Below are 16724 nucleotides of genomic sequence, written 5' to 3'. Positions count from 1 at the left end.
CGGCGTGATTTTACTGTGTTTCAGTGGCTTTGCCCTAAACCTGAGAACCTTCACAATTTGCTTTGTCTGAGCAGTGTGGGTCATTTTTGAAAACACCACACCTGTAAGTGCCAGTACACAATGATTGGTGGTGCACAGGGCCTTTTTCTCTGTTTCTTGGTACTGGAAGCAAAGGCGATGTGAGAGACATTAGCGGGCATGCTAAGCCCATCAGGGTGATTAGGAGAGACTACTGAGGATATCAAGCCGAAGAGGAGAGGGAGCTCCAAAACAAACGCTCATGTTTGAGCTTCATCCTGAACCTGTCTCTGTTCTTCTGCCCTCTGGCTTAATTCCTTTTATTCGGCCTCAAAGCGCCATGACTGTGCTAAGGAAGGACTGGGCCACTGCCGCCTCCCAAGCCCTCCTGGCTCCTGCCGGCTCCTGCTGGCCTGGTCAGAAGGTGGGGAAGGATTCTTTCTAGTTTCTTTCTATGTCAGTCTGGAGGGCCCTGAACTTGTGAGATCCATAGGCTCTTGGATCCAGTGGATCTAAAGTTGCTGCCATATCCTTTGCAGGGCTTTCCTCTGACATCCTCTGGTGGTAGTTTTCTGTGGCACCACCAGCAATGCTGCTTTCTGGCAGTAGAGGCTGGTGCAGAGAAGCCGTCTTTGTACCATCCTAACATTGGGTGGGGAGGAGGCAGGATTAAATTATTCTGTTGATTGGAAATAATTCTAGAGAGTGAGCTAGTTTCTGCATAATGCTAAGCCAAACCATGCTTGTGTGCACCATGCAGACTCCCAGGGTAGAGGCAGTGGCTCAAGTCCTGCTGTATTATTATTATTATTATTATTATTATTATTATTATTAATTTTTTTTATGTATACCCCGCCCATCTGGCTGGGTTTCCCCAGCCACTCTGGGCAGCTTCCAACAAAACATTAAAATACAAAAATCTATTAAACATTAAAAGCTTCCCTAAACAATTGTAAGCTAAGTCATGATTTGGCATAATTTGTCACCTGAACCTGTGCTTATGGTTTGTATTGCTCCGGACAAACCATTAGCCGTCATCAAGGTATGTTCTTGATTTACAGCTCATGATTTGTCTGGAGGGGACAAAGAGCAGTGCGCATGACAAGCCAAACCATGGCTAAGATTATAGCAGCACAGCAGCAAGGCCACAGGAGGAGCATAGGGGCCGTATTTTCCTCTTCGGTTACTGAAGACTTAATCTAAACTATAATTAACCCAGTTAATTATAGTAGGTAGCCGTGTTGGTCTGCCGTAGTCGAAACAAAATAAAAAAAATTCCTTCCAGTAGCTGCTTAGAGACCAACTAAGTTTGTTCTTGGTATGAGCTTTCATGTGCTTGCACACTTCTTCAGATACACTGAAACAGAAGTCACCAGACCCTTATATATAGTGAGAGGGTGGGGAGGGGTATTACTCAGAAGGGTGGTGGGAATGGGTGATTAGCTGAACTTGCTGCAAGACAGACCCAAAAAAGAAAATAACAGAACACCCCTAGTAATCACATACAGCTCCCAAGCTAAAACAGTACAATGCATCATCAGAGATCTACAGCCTCTCCTAGACAATGACAGTTCTCTTTCTCAAGCTCTGGGAGGAAGACCTTTCATTGCCTACAGACAACCACCCAAACTTAAACAACTCCTCACCCACAATAACACAACAACCAGATTTAACATGGACACTGGTACCAGAGCCTGTATGAAAGCTCATACCAAGAACAAACTTAGTTGGTCTCTAAGGTGCTACTGAGAGAGGGGCGCTGGTGGCGCTGTGGGTTAAACCACAGAGCCTAGGGCTTGCCGATCAGAAGGTTGGCGGTTCGAATCCCCGCAACGGGGTGAGCTCCCATTGCTCGGTCTCAGCTCCTGCCAACCTAGCAGTTCGAAAGCACGTCAAAGTGCTTCCTGGTGGGAAGGTAAACGGCGTTTCCGTGCGCTGCTCTGGTTCACCAGAAGCGGCTTACGTCATGCTGGCCACATGACCTGGAAGCTGTACACCAGCTCCTTCGGCCAATAACGCGAGATGAGCACCGCAACCCCAGAGTCGGTCATGACTGGACCTAATGGTCAGGGTTCCCTTTACCTTTACCTCTTAAGGTGCTACTGGAAAGAATTTTTTTATAATCAACCCTGCAGCAAATAAAATCCCCATGTGGTTAGCCCACAAAACATTCTAGTAGCCTGTCTCTCTCTGTGTTTGTTGTCTGTGACACACTGCCCTGAAAGTGGAGATGAGGAGGAAAAGAGTCCGCCCATTGTTGTTGTTTTCCAGCATTTCCTAACTGGAGACAATCCTCAGTCTTCTCCATTTATAAGATGCAGTAGAAAGGAATGCAATTTTTCAATCTGTGTATTTTGCTTTAATAAATGCATACCACGTACCACTTCCTTCCGCACCCTGTCATTGTACTAGGTCTTTAAGATGCTGTCATTTCAGATCATAAAAATTGGGGACATAGGATGTTTTTTTATTTGGGAGTACTGAATGCAACATAAAGTTTAGCAAGCCGATCTTCAGCAGCCTTTCACTTGATTTGAGAGACGAGTCACCTGCTACTCCATTAGTACTTGGAAGATTATAAGCCTTGGAGATTTAGCTGAGGATTAGTAAATTGGAGAGTGTACATTATCAGGCTAGGCTTAGAACCATGATTGTCTCTTGATTCATTTTCATTAGTGCTTTATTCAAATATCGCTGGAATTATGTAACGATGACGTTTCAGGAGAATCTGTCAGGAATTCTTTTCTTGATTTTTAAAGACACTTTTACCAAAGGTTATTTTTATAACTCTGGCTTGCAGCATGTGAAATCCATTTTGAGAAACAGGGATGTAGTTCCGTCAGATCGCTGGTGCAAGATGCTTTTAAAGGCTGTAGCCGAGCACAGGTTGTCACTTTGTTTGGCAGCGCATTAAAGGAGGCAGGATGAAGTATAAGAAATACATAACCATTCTTGAAGCTGCAGTTGGGATTACTCCCCTTAACAAGAGAGAACTGCTCCCTGTGGTCCGACATGCAAACCTTTGGCAGCATCCAGGGTAAGTTGCTAATGGGGAAAATGAGTACCATAACTGTAAAAAGCAAATATTTACTCTCTAGCTGTGTGCAAGAAAACTGCAGGCATTGTCTGCAAATGGGAGAAGTGATTAATTTAGGAAGTTAGTTGCAGAAGCTGAAGTAGTTCTCTGAGGGGCATGTACCTGTACATGATGCGCTTGGCTGACATAGGGGGTGTCGGGATAAATTCAAAGCATTGTCAGGAATGGCATTTTAAGTTGCTGTGTAAACTTTTGAGACAAAACTTAGTAGATAAGACAATGCAGACTTAGAGCAATGACACATCAAGTACCGTAGGAACGTAAGGGATATTCCCTGAGCGCATTTCCCACTACTCCTTTTCAAAAATACACTTCTTAACATTGTATTGGAAACCTAACAGATTTTTGTGCTGTTGAATAATAGAAAGTCAAGATTCTTAGCATTCCTTTTTCCACCTCCCTTTTCCAAAAAGCCTCTTCAACTACGGTAAATACTCTTACTGAATGGAATAATGCAAGACAGTGGTTCTTAACCCTTTTTTGGGGGGGGGTCATAGAACTGTTGAAAGCTATGGACCCCCTCCCCAGAAAAATTCACACAAACACATACACACAAATTTTTGCATACAATTAATTTTATTGCATAGGGTTCACCGCCCCCTGCTCCTAGTTCATGGACCTTCCTCATTCTCTTAGAATGGCAACCTGCCTGAGATGTTCTGGAACTGAGTTCTGGAAGTTCCTACCCTGATGTCAGGCAAGCTGCAAAAAAGATGTGCAGTTAAATTTCCCTTCACAGCACAAACAACATATTCTAGATACTTAATCTTTATTGTTGTGATTAATAACCAGCACATAAAACACATTATCCATATGTGCAGGGCTGGGTTAGCTCATACAACACATAAAACAGGGTCCCACTTTTTCCTAATCTCTGCTTTCAGGCATTTCAAAAGGACATATAAACAAAGGTACACTTCATAGGTTTTTGCCTTTGTCAGTTTAGGAGTCCTGAACTGGTAGTGCACCAGTGTCAACTGGCCAAAGAGTGTGGGCTACCAGGAAGAATATTGATCATGTCCCTAGAAGGCTTTCGTAAAGTTCTCCTTTCAGTATAGCTGCCACAGCCTGACAACCAGGGTAGCCAAATGGCGAATTTACTTAGCTTTCATTTTCTCTAGAGTCCCTGAGAATATGTTTTGTCACTTAGGAAGCCTTTCTATTATAGCCCAAAGCAAGCATATGTGCCACTTCAGCATGAATATTTATCTTCATGACACTGATGAATCTGGAGAATAAATTAAGTTTTGCTGCAAAACAAGGAGCATAACTGACATTCAAAAAACATGTGTTATGCTGGGTTGTAAAGATGCCCATGCCTCTGTGCAATGCAGGCCTGTGCATGCTAAGTGTGTGCATGCGTGTATTTGCATAGCTGGTTTTTGTTCTTGCAGGTAGTAGCGTCTCATGCCTCAGGGAAGGCTGCTTCAGAAGGACCTCAGTTGTGGAGGAGCCTGTTGCAAGGGGCTCCCTCCAGAATGGGAGGCTGAAAAGCCCCTGTGTGTATATGGAACATTCTGCATGTCAATTTGGATTCTGATCACCATTATTGTTACGTGTCTACTGTGTTCAGTCCTCTTCAACTGAAATTCCAAACCAAACCAAAACCAGCTCCCAGGCTATGGTTCACAAACTATAGTGCAGTGTTGCAATCTGGTCCTATTTTATGGCTCAGATTTTAGCTGCAGGTTTACCGTAAAGACTCTTTCAGCTGAAATACATAACTAGGAAACGTTACCTTGTTCAGCTGCAGCTCAAGACGCGCTATGGTGATGGTAGCATGTATAAGAGAGTCTGTGGAAAACAAAATCAAGTGCATCCCCAGGGCCCATCACACTAGTTCTGCAATGTGCACTACATTGAATTTGATGTGTTATTTGTCCACAAATAGATGAGCCTGGTTGTGGCTCTCCCTTTATAATCATACTTTCTCCTGATATTTTAGGAACTACGTTATTTTCCTGAGTAGTGTTGATTTTTAAAAAAATTAACATTTGTTTCCAGTGTAACAGAGCTGCTTGCTTTAATTCCTATATTGAAATGCCTTATAGACTCTGTTCAGCTCAGTGTTGCCTAACTGTGGGCGGTGTAAGAGGAAGAGTCTCCACCCATGATATAGTAATGGTTTTTTAGCCACACACCCAAAATGTAAACATGCCATTTGAGAAATGTCATTGGTGTAAAGAATCTTTTGTGAAACGTCAGTGATACGGTAACTACACAGAAACTACTGTGTTTCGGAGACACATCCCCATCCCCCCCTTCTTTAGGACACGATTCATTGTATGAGGTTATTTGCAGATACATAATCTTGTTTCCTACGAGCCCTGAAGTAACATGCTGAGAACTAGTAGCATGACCAACAGCCAAACTGCTGCACTGCATGTAGTCATTTCATTAAGGAAGGAGTGTATTCCATGCTAAATTGAAAGTAAAATTCTATGCTCAAGCATTCCAAGTAAAAATAAATAAATCTTATTTCGCACACTTCTGTCATTTTTATTCTGGTTTTGCTAGTTATGTAGAAGCTTGAGGAGCTAATTTGTCTCACTTCTGAGTAGTCATTTATCTGTTCATTTTATTTCCATCCCACCTTTTTTCTCCAAGGAACTCAAGGTGGTATACATCATTTCCCCATTTCTTATTTAATCCCCATAGCAACCCTGTGAGGCAGGTTAGGCTGAGAGGCTGTGACAGGTGCAAGGTCAGCTGATGTTCTTTGTAGCTAAGGGGGGGGGTTTAACCCTGGCCTCCCAGGTTCTAGTCTGACACTCTAACCACTACACTACACTGGCACTCTGTTACTGGGACTTATTGCACTGTTAATCTCACTGTTTTTGTGTTTTAATATCAATAACATTTCTACAGGGAGCAAGAGAGCCAGTGTGCTGCAATGGACAGAGTGTTGGGCTGCAAATGCAATCCTAAACCCACTTACCTTGATCTAAGCCCCATTATACTGAATGGGACTCACTTGTGACTAGGCACATATAGATAGTATAATGCTGTGGGTGTCTCTTTAATTTAAGTAAATGTTTGCATTAACTTTGTCTTTGATAATAGTCGCAGGTGCTTTGAAAATGAGGCATCTCCAACTCCCAAGAGACTGCGATCTACTCCCAGGATAAAAACACTAGCAGTGATCTACCCATTGTCATTGGAGGGAGGAGGAGCGGGTGGGGGGGTGGATTGCCCAGAGTTGTGGAGCATTTGGGGGGGAGGATTGCACAATTTTAAAGCTTTTCCCCTATAACTTTTTGTACATGGTAAGGATCCTGTGATCTACCAGGATCAGCCAGGGATCTACCAGTAGATTATGGTCTACTCTGGTTGGACATCCCTGGTACACCATTGATACACAGTTGTGTCCTAGTTGAAGCCTGCCCATCATTGAAATGGAATGTCTTTGCTTAGGGCAGAGGTTTTCAACCTTTTTGGGTCCACAGCTCCCTTGACCAAGTGCATTCTTTCTTTGGCTCCCTTGTGGGGCTCAGGAACCCAGTTAGGTCACCCCTTGCCTGCAGAGCGGCCAGCCTCTCACCCCTTTTTGAACACCCTCCCTTGTGTTCCTTTGAGAGTCCTCTGGGTAGCCACAGCTGCCGCCCCTGGTCTCTGAGCTGTCCCCCCCCCCACCCCGAAGAGAGTTGCCTCCTCACACTGCCCCACAGAGGCTAGGAAGCACCCCCAGACAGCCCCAGAGGCACCATTTGTCTGGGTCAGGGGTCAGCAAACTTTAACCCAGAGATGCATTTTAAATAAAAGGACACATTCTACTCGTGTAAAAACACACCGATTCCCAGCCGATCTGCGGGCTGGATTTAGAAGGCGATTGGGCCGGATCCAGCCTTTGGACCTTAGTTTGCCTACCCATGGTCTGGGGAGCTTGTAGCCAGGGATGGTGCAACAAACAGCTGTGCAATTCTTTGTTTGGGAGACAGAGACGTGGGAGGGCATGCGAGGACGGAGGGAAGGAAAGAGGGACAGAGGCCAGGGTTGCCCACTGCACGCCTGGCCACCGTTCAAGGCACCCCAGGGGCCACAGCACACAGGTTGAAAACCACTGTAAAAAAGCACAAACTTGGCCTTGCTGCTATGGAAGGCAAAACTAGTTTAAATAGTATTTGTCTTGTGCAATTCTGAGCATGTAGAATCTAGGTTTCTGATCTCACTTTATCTAAAACAAGTTTTAACAGTTTCTCTTCTGCAGCCTGTTTCAAGAGTGTGCACATAGTGATTGCAGATAAATTCAAGGTGCAGAAAGTGGGAGAACTGGGGCTTGCATGTTTGTCTGTTTTCTCTTTGTGGCTTTCCAGTGATGTTCCACTTTCTACCCTCTTTCCTGCTACTATCTCTGTGTCTTTTAACAGCTCAATAGCAAATTATGGAGGCTTAGTCAGAAATTCAACAGGTGCAGCTTCCCCCATGCTGAGATGTAGTGATGGAAAATTGGTGCCTGTTGAATTTCTGCTGGGCATGTTTACATGTACAGAGCCTCTGTTTATTCTGCATTTCAGAATAAAGTGTGCAAAGAATAAGAAAAATATAATTTATATTAAAGAGTTAGAATTCATCATGGATAGAACTTGGTTCTCTTTTGGGAGATTACTTCACAGCATGGCTAGTGTTAAAGAGGAATCATTTGTAGAAAAGGAAATAGATAAACAAACGTTGAAAGGTTTTCCCTCTAATTTCATTGTCTTTTAATTTCTGGCAATCTTCTGAAACAGAAGGGGGAGTTGAGCAACCATTTTAGAAATGTCTGACTCCTCAGGGAATAAAGGTGGAAGGTACTTGGGTGGAGGGTGTGGCAAGGAAGCGCCCATGTCTGCCAGCCTGTCTTTCAGCTCGCTGTCAGGAGTGAGTGCACCAGGAGGTGAATTGTCCTTGGAATGGCGCTGTGTGCCAGGATGGGCCATGAAAACAAAGCTCCAGGGAGGCAGATCAGCCTCACCTTGCAATTAATTAGGGGTTGGCATGAAATGAAATGACATCTGCCTGGGGGCAGCACCTCCTGGACCTGGGGACTAGGTGGCTGAGGGGAATAGGTTAGTGGGTTTGGAGTTGCCTGCGAGATCATTAAATGTGACCTACTTGCACGAAGGAGGAGTGACTCTGTCCCTGGAGAATGTGCCAAGCAGAGTGGCAGAGCTGCTTCTGAAATGAAGCTCCTTTCTAGAACCTGTTTTCCATGCCAGAGTTTGTGGCAGAGCAAGTCACTCTTCTGACTGCATACAAGGTGCCATTAGAGGTATAATGCCTGTTTTCTCATATTAATCTTCCCAGCGTTCAGGCTTTGTTGACTTCCAAGGCAAGTTCATGAGAGGGCAAGCATTTTATTTATTTACTTATTAAATTCGTAAACTGACCTTCATCTGAAGATCACAGGGTGGTTCACAACATAAAAATACAAAATGAGAACACAAACACATAGTGATTCGTGTAGAAGTAGAGTCAAGCCCCCTTCCTTCAGTGGCCAATGCAGGTGTAGTTCTTTCAGCGCTTGTTTAAAACTTTGAATTGCCTTTTGCTCCTCAACATAACAGATCTACTGTTGCCATTGCAGACTCAGAACCTTTTTCTTTTTTCATGGTTTCATAGGGATTTGTCACTATGAAGACATTGTACCAGTAGCTCAAAAACGGGGTTGGTCCTAACAAGTAGTCTATGTTCCATATTTATTGTGTACATGAGTCTGAGGTCTGTTTCTGCTCTTTAAGTACATAAGAAGAGCTGCTGAATCAGGCCAATAGTCCAGCATCCTGTTCTTACAGTAGCCAGCTAGATGAGAAGCCCAAGAGCCCTGTTCCCAGGGGCGTACCCAGGATCAAAACTGGGGGGCAAGGGGCGGGGCCAAGGCACAGGAGGGGAGGGGCCACAAAGTGGGAAGGTGGGCGGGCTCAAGGCCATGCATGTGTGTTCCTCCTCAGTGGTTGCCGTGGGAGGAGTGCACAGCTGCAGGATGGGTGTCTAACTCCTCTCCAAGCCCCCACCCCCAGGTCACAGCAGACCACCAAGTTAAGGGCCATGGAAACAGTACACAGCTGCTCTCGATTTCAGCTGGTGCAGGGGGGGGGGGCGGACCCACCCCCTCCCAAAAGCCCACTCATGCAGCTGCCGCCGCCTCATCTTCGGCAGCGCTGGCGTCCTCTGTCTCGGCGGGGCGCAGAGCCCATGCTGCTGGTCTGGGCGGCGGAGGCAGTCTCCATGCTGCTGCCACTTCCTTCCCGCTCTCGCCCGCTTCCTCCCGCTCAGCCACCTCAGCGGGAAGGAAGGGGTGGCTCCCAGAGGATCTTCCTGCAGCCAATCAGAAGCTGTGCTGCATCGCACGGCTCCAGGAAGACACGTGCAGCAGCAGCGGCCTCAGAGGAGGATCGCCTCCCGTGTCCTCCTCCCCACAGCGGCCCTGGTGCCACCCAGCCCGGGCGGCCCACCCAGCCAGCAACCCTGCTTCTAGGGGGGGCAACTGCCCCCTGCCTACGCCCATGCCTGTTCCCCCTGTGGCTTCCAGCAGCTGCAATTCAGAAAGATGAGTGTCCCCAGCATGGAGGGCAGGGCAGAGCCATCATGGCAAATAGCCACAGACAGCCTTAGCCTCCATGAACTTCAGTCCTCTTCTAAAGCCATCCACGTTGGTCTCCTGCGGAAGCCATGTCCATAGCTGAAGAAGGACTTTCTTTTATCTGTCTTGGATTTCCCAGCTCCAGGGGGTGCCCATGAGTTACGAGAGATGGAGGAAAAACTTTTCTCTATCAACTCTTTCCATGCCATTGAAAATTGTATAAACTTCCGTCATGTCACCTCTTACATTTCTCTAAACTACAGTAAAAACCTTTCCTCATAGGGGAGCCGCTCCAGCCCCTTGATCATTTCATTTGCTGTTTTCTGAATTTGATATTTTTATATATGTGAATACATCACATTTTTTAAAAAATGTTTTGAGTTCTTGGTGTGATTGTATAGTGCAAAGTACAGTGAGAGAACTTGTTCAGACTCCATCAAAACTAGTAATGTCTGCTATGTTATTTGCCATGCAGAACTGTTGCCTTACATGTGCCACATGCAGTTTAAAAGTAACTACCAAGCGTTATGTTTTTAGTGTTTCGGGTTTAATGTTACTTGCATTAGACTTACCTTTTCCTTCCCTTCCCTTTCCCTTTCTCTTTCCCTTTTCTTTTCAACTCAGGGAACAGACAACAATCCCACCATCCCCTTGTGAGTGGGACTGGAACCAGAGCGGTAACTCCAGCCCAAGACACCCTGCAGGAAAGAGACCGAGAGGCCTGAAGCGAGGCATCCCTCACCAGGTACTTGGGCTAACAGATCTGCACAGCTAATTTCAGTCAACAGCTGAAAATGCTTGAGATGTTGTGGCTAACCTTTGACCATGTATTTCAAAAATTTTGTAGTGGCATTTTTGCCACAAAAAGACAGAAAATAAAAGTGACAGGTCCAGTGGTGCCTCAGTTTTCGAATGTAATCCATTCCATAAGACTGTTCGACTTCCAAAACATATGAAAACCGAGGCGCAAAGGGCAGTCTTCAAATTCAAAAGAGAAAATGGGGGGGGGGCTCAGTGCATTCGAAAATGGAAGCATTTACATCCGGGTTTTTGTGTTCTTGTTCAAAAACCGAAACTTTCGACTTCTAAGACATTTGGAAACCGAGATACGGTACCACTGTACTTGTAAAAACAAAAGGTACCGTAGGTTATCTATGGCAAAGATACTGCATTGTGTAGAGACAAGTTACTTACAGATCTCCTCGAGCTGCATTGATTCTTTGAATGCAACTCTTCCCCACTGAAGGCTAATCATAGAATCATAGAGTTGGAAAAGACCACAAGGGCCATCCAGTCCAACCCCCTGCCAAGCAGGAAACACCATCAAAGCATTCCTGACAGATGGCTGTCAAGCATCCGCTTAAAGACCTCCAAAGAAGGAGACTCCACCACACTCCTTGGCAGCAAATTCCACTGTTGAACAGCTCTTACTGTCAGGAAGTTCTTCCTAATAGAATCATAGATGGTTTGATGGAGGTTGGAGCAAGTGTCTATCTTTGTTTACATATAAGAGAAAGGGCCACCATATTATGTCGGGGGGGGGGAATGTCTCTAACCATCGACCGTGATACACCAATTGCCCTGATAACACCATGTCCCATATTTGGTCTAACGACCCTTGTATGGTGCTATTTCTAGTCTCTGACAATCCTCTATGAATTATTTGAAAGTCATTAGAAGGTTGAATCAATAATAAAGCTAATGTCATATTAGGTGGAATAGTTGTGTTTTTGGAGGGAATAGTTTGGAATAGTTTGACATGTAATAACCAATATTTTTGCGAATACTGCAGCCCAGAAATCTTTCACAAAATGACATTTCCACCAAAGATGGAAGAAATCTCCTTTCCTTCCACAGCTTCACCAGCAATCCTGTGAGATCCTTGGCCCCTAACAATTTATTGTTCTTGTATATTTCCCATCTAGTTGCAAGTCTTGCTCTAGAGCAGGGGTGGGGAATCTCCCCCCCCCCAAATGTTGCCAGACTAGAGCTCCTATTAGCCCCAGTCAGCATGGCCAATGGTCAAGACTGATGGGAGTTGTAGTTCAACAACATCTAGACACACTAAAGGAGTTCACATAAGCATTACCCCGGACCTTTAAAATTTTTGCACTGGTGAATTTAGGGCTGTGCAAGCAGTGTGTGCCCACTGTGCTGGGCTTTGGGACGGAGGTGTGAGGCTCCTCCTGCCTCCTTCCCAAAGCCTAGTTAGTACTTTCCCAGCTTTGGGGAGGATGTAGGAGGGCTCTAGGATCTTGCCTTGCACCTCCTTAGTTGCCTTTGGGAAAGCACCACAAGGGCTGGGGTGCCACATTTTGGCCCCGCAAAGCCCCAAATCTCATTTTCATTACCTTGCCCAGTGCACTGCAGTGAAGCCGTCAAAGGGCTTCTGAAACAGAGTGGCCTTTTTAGTTTCATGAAAGCAGGATGGCTCATGCTGAGGTGGGTCTCCTTGGGCGAAACATATTCCCCAGTATTTGGGCCATGGCTCTAAAAAGTTGCATTTTGTTCTTCAACAAATTTATTTATACTAATTGAGAAAATCTGAAGTGAGGCCATCTCTGAGGTTCTCTGCTTAAGGGGCATGTGGTCTCTTCCAGGCATTACCTGAGATATGCCAGACATGACGCTGTACATGCAAAAGTAGGATATATAGCAGGTTGTGGGGGGTTGTGTGCCTGCCCCCTGCTCCAGGCACCTGCACACTGGTTCTGCTTCTCTTCTTTCACCCTCCAGTACTAAGAGAACCCAGGTTGTGTGTACAACACTGCATAAAGAGCTGATCTTCTTGAAACTAAAAAGGGCTTGTAGGTCTTCTGTATTTGGGGTGGGGGACTCATCCCAGGTGAAAGACAAACTGCTAGCCTGTAACTGTCAGTGGATCAGTTCCACTCCTTTCTAGAGATGTATGATGCCTGAACTCCTGTGGTAGATTTCCAGCCCCCATGTCCAGATTATGGAGGAGACGGAGGCTTGGGGACTGAAATGAACAGAAACTAATAAGCAGGGAGGAGCAAGGGGAAAGAATCTGGGAAATAGAGGCATGCAGGCTGCAATTCTATGTAAACTTACCTGAGAATTAAACCCCTTTGAACTCAGTAGGATTTGCTTCAGAGTAGCTAGGCATATGAATGCATTTAAGTCAAAGGAGTCAGTCGGGCACAGGAAATGGAAGGCTTGGGGAAAGGAGGAGACAGCAAGATGTATTTGAGAAACACAGTCCAGGGTATGAAAAGTGCAAGAGTTAAGTTGCTTGTAGGAGTAGGACACACATGATGTTTGACATGGAGGCGCTGCCACTTCCACCTCTCATTTTCCATGGTGACTGAAGCTCTCCGTGTTCTGTTTAGAAGCTTTTGCCATGTGTATTGGGGCCATCTTGTTGCAGGCCTCTTCCACACACCTCCTGCACCAGTCACTGGGAATCTGGAGAGTCCAGGGCACACGGTGAGCCCTTCCTGTGGGGTGGAGGATTGGTGGGTACAGAGAGGCCCCCGTGGCCAATGGTGTGTGTGGTCCTGCATCTTCCCCTCGACACACATTTCTTTGTTACCAGGAGGGTTTTGCTCATGGACAAGGTCATGTGCTGATGCTTATAGTGCTTTGCAAACATCTGTGAGAACAGGACTTTTTCTGTTCTGAAAAGTGTCTGCTTATTTTGCTTGTGACCTAAATAAACCCCCTGATTACTGTGAAAGAAGGGATTTGGATGTCATGGGAGTTTGACTCCAAATGACAGGATGGCAAGGGCAGCTTATAAAAGCCAAAGAACATAATTTTACTTAAATGAAGCTAGTGCTGAATAGCCTTGAAGAAGAAACACAGCAAATTAGCTGTGCAGATCAAGCAAAACAAAAACAACAAACCATTGAGATAGATTTTGGTTCTTCCAGTGCTTTTGGTTTGAACTGAAGTGTGTCACTCTCCAGATTAGAGATGTAATGCTGATTTGCTGTAAAGCAGGCTTTACAATCTGGAAGCCAGAATTGGGGAAATGTGTTGCTCCTCCCTACTCTTGCAAGCCTTAACCATGGTTTAGCATTACATCTCCAGTGATATGTACCATGGTTAAGGTCAGCAACATGCCCTCTAAACAAAGGTTTAAACCTTGATTTCAAACTCTGCTTAATATTGGAAACCTGGAATTAGTATCAGAGGCTATTCAGATGCCACACCAAACCATGGTTTGAAATGATGGGAATAGCTTGCTCCTGCCTACCCTTCCTCTGAGCTCCCTTTGCCCTTGGAAGGTGGCAGCGGGGAGCCTGCTGCCTTCCAGATGTTCTTGGGCTCCGGCTTCTATCAGCCACAGCCAACATGACCAATGATCAGGGATGAGGGGAGTTGTAGTCCAACAACATCTGAAGGGCCACAGGTTCCCTGGTCTAAGGTGTGGTTCTGATTTGGCATTTACAAATAAATGTGTTTGGGGGCTGCTCTCCCTATATGCCTCCCAAACCTTGCACCATGCAGGAGATCCCAGGGAAGAGTTCCTGGAGGGAAATGCCCAGTGGTCTTCTGTTGAATGCAAAATTAGAGGAGCTTTGCGTTTATAGACCTACTTAGGGAATTTCAGTGTTCTTCTGTTTGCTTATAAAGCATAAGCCCATAAAAAAGTTATAGATTTCTACAAGTTACAGTTTAAAATAAACTGAAAGAAAAAGAAAATGGGGAGGAGTTCTAAGGCAATGATAATGAGGCATCACAAGGCCTCTACAATGATTGACTTCAAGCTGTGGAATGCTCTTCTCAGTAAGGTGCAGAAATTGATCTACCATATTGGTCTGAATATAAGCTGCACTTCCCCCCCCCCCCAAATTCCGACTGTGAAAGGTTAAAGTGAGGTTTATATTTGGACCCGAGCGCTGTGTGCCCACCTCCCAGCACTACTGCCCTGGACGGGGGTGGGGGGGTGGGGCGACTGGCGCTGGCTGGGGGAGGTAGTGCCAAGTGGTGGTAGTGATGGGAGGCAAGCGCACAGTGCTCGGTTCCAAATATAAGCCTCACTTTAACTTTTCACAGTCGGAATTTGGAAAAAGGTGTGTCTTATATTCAGGCCAATACGGTACGTTTTTGCCCACCTGGTGTCTTCCAGAGGTTTTTGGACTACAGCCTCCCTCAGCTGTGGCTGTGCTGGCTGAAGCAGATGGGCATCATACTCTAAAACATCTGGAGGGCACCAGGTTGAGGAAGGCTTGATCTACAGCTTTTCTTTTAGGCTTTGGATCTGTCTGTCATGCAATTCCTTGGGTGCTGTGGTCTTTTCGTTGTGTTTTCTGGGTATGAATGTTGTTTTATTTTGTAAGCTGCTTTGAGGAATTGTAGTTTGGGCAGTTACTCGTGCATCGTTTTGGGTTTTTAATTTTCAAAGAGCCAAAATTGTGTGTGCTTTCTGCCTTTCATGGAGGCAAGACTGACACTACAGCTAAAGATCTCTTCAGGTTTGTGTTGATGGATGTGAGACCCAAAGTTACTCAGCACCGGGAAAAGGAAGGTCTTGCCATTGCAAATTGGTATGCCAAGCTGTGGAGTAGTTAACATACTGAGTTAGAGTAAATGAAAAACCTGGAAGATCCAGAATATTTTGTCTTTGTTAAGTAAAATTTTATATCTCATGTGAGCTATACAGTACTTTTCAATGAGGGATTATTCCATTACAATGCAGACAATTATGGAATGAGTTGTTAACTGTATCAGTATGAATTTTAGTATGAATTAGATTTTTCTCCCCCCTAGCATTCTTCAGGATGTTTTGTTCTTCTTTGAGTACAGTATGTAGTCCTCTCAGCTCTTGAGAGAACTCTCGTCTGTAATATTACTGTTGTGCTTTAATTTAGTTCTTTAAAATAAAATATATTTTTGTCCCACCTAAATGATTTTTCACAATTGTAATTTCAAAACATTAAACTCTTCCTCTGTTGCCTAGCTTAGAACATTCTGAACTATATTAATCTTCAAGTGCACAAGAATTTGCAGTTAATCATTCTCAAAGACTTGAGTAATTTCATCAACAGGATCTGCATCTCTTCCTTCAAATAAGATGCATCATAGCAAATGTATCCTGCTGCCTAGTTTTGAAATAGAGAATAAAATTTTGTTAGATGTGAAGCAGGTGCTGGGTGATTTTTTAATTTTAATTTCAACCTGCGTTGTAATAAAGCCTTAGTTGATATTTTAAAATGTCACCCTTAATGGTTACTGTATTAGTTGAACACATATATTGACTTCTTAATGATCACTATATTAATTAAATGCATATTTGACAGCTTAACGTGCGTTAATTGTGGGTCTGCTACATCCCTCTCTTGCAAGGGATTGCAAGACTCAGGGGGAATAACATTACTAATGTTTGAAAAACTTCACATTATTTCAGAATAACGCTTTGCTTTATTGCCCCCCCCCGGCAGCTCCCCATTCCTTTTTGTATCTTGCTATTCCAAAATAATAAGAACATTTCCTCTGGATCTCTGCTGTTGCTCCCTGTTCTGCTTGTCAATATGCCAACCTGGGCATGGGTGGAAGGAGAGGTACGGCCACAGAACACTGTCCTACTGAGGTGATCTTTTAGGTATCCTGGTCCCAAGCTGTGCAGGGCTTTTCACACCAAAACCAGCACCTTGAACCTAGCCTGGTAGCTAATTGGCAGCCCATGCAATTCTTTCAGCAGCAGCAGCAGCATAATACAGTGGCGATATTCTGCCCCAGTGAGCCGTCAAGCTGCCGTGTTTTGAACTAGCTGAAGTGTCTAGGTCAGCCTCAAGAGTAGTCCCACAGAGAGGACATTGCAGCTTGTGGACAAGCTCACCTGATCCAGAATCGGCCATAGCTGTCTCACTCACTGAAGCTGGTAAAAGGCACTCATAGCCACTGAGGTCACCTGGGCCTCTGGTAATGGAGGTGGGTCCAGGAACACCTTTGGTGGGGGGCAGGGGGTAGGACTGCATTCAAAGCAGGCAATTGACCAGGGATGAGAGGTTGTGTTGATGTCAGATGGGAGCAGTCCACAGCAGGTCTTCTTATCATCAGCTAGGCATACCTGCAGAAGGCAGT

General features: G+C 45.1%; 2 protein-coding genes across 3 annotated transcripts in view; one reads left to right on the top strand and one right to left on the bottom strand.

Annotated features, from left to right (window-relative positions):
• The window catches only part of KLF9 (KLF transcription factor 9), a 619671-nt gene that overhangs the window by 157620 nt on the left and 445327 nt on the right, over positions 1 to 16724 (bottom strand). The gene's annotated exons all lie outside the window — the stretch shown is intronic.
• TJP2 (tight junction protein 2) overlaps positions 1 to 16724 on the top strand; it is a 77371-nt gene that overhangs the window by 10176 nt on the left and 50471 nt on the right. For both annotated transcript variants that reach the window (XM_088652769.1, XM_035099637.3), the window contains exon 2: positions 10299 to 10419. The gene's annotated coding sequence lies outside the window, so the exon portion shown is untranslated. The remainder of the gene's footprint in view (positions 1 to 10298; positions 10420 to 16724) is intronic.

Source organism: Zootoca vivipara, chromosome 10 (genome assembly GCF_965207765.1).
Source record: "Zootoca vivipara chromosome 10, rZooViv2.hap1.1, whole genome shotgun sequence".
NCBI classification, from domain to species: Eukaryota; Metazoa; Chordata; class Lepidosauria; order Squamata; family Lacertidae; genus Zootoca; species Zootoca vivipara.
The sequence above is the reverse complement of the archived record's forward strand: the minus strand, read 5'-3'. Positions and strand labels throughout refer to the sequence as shown.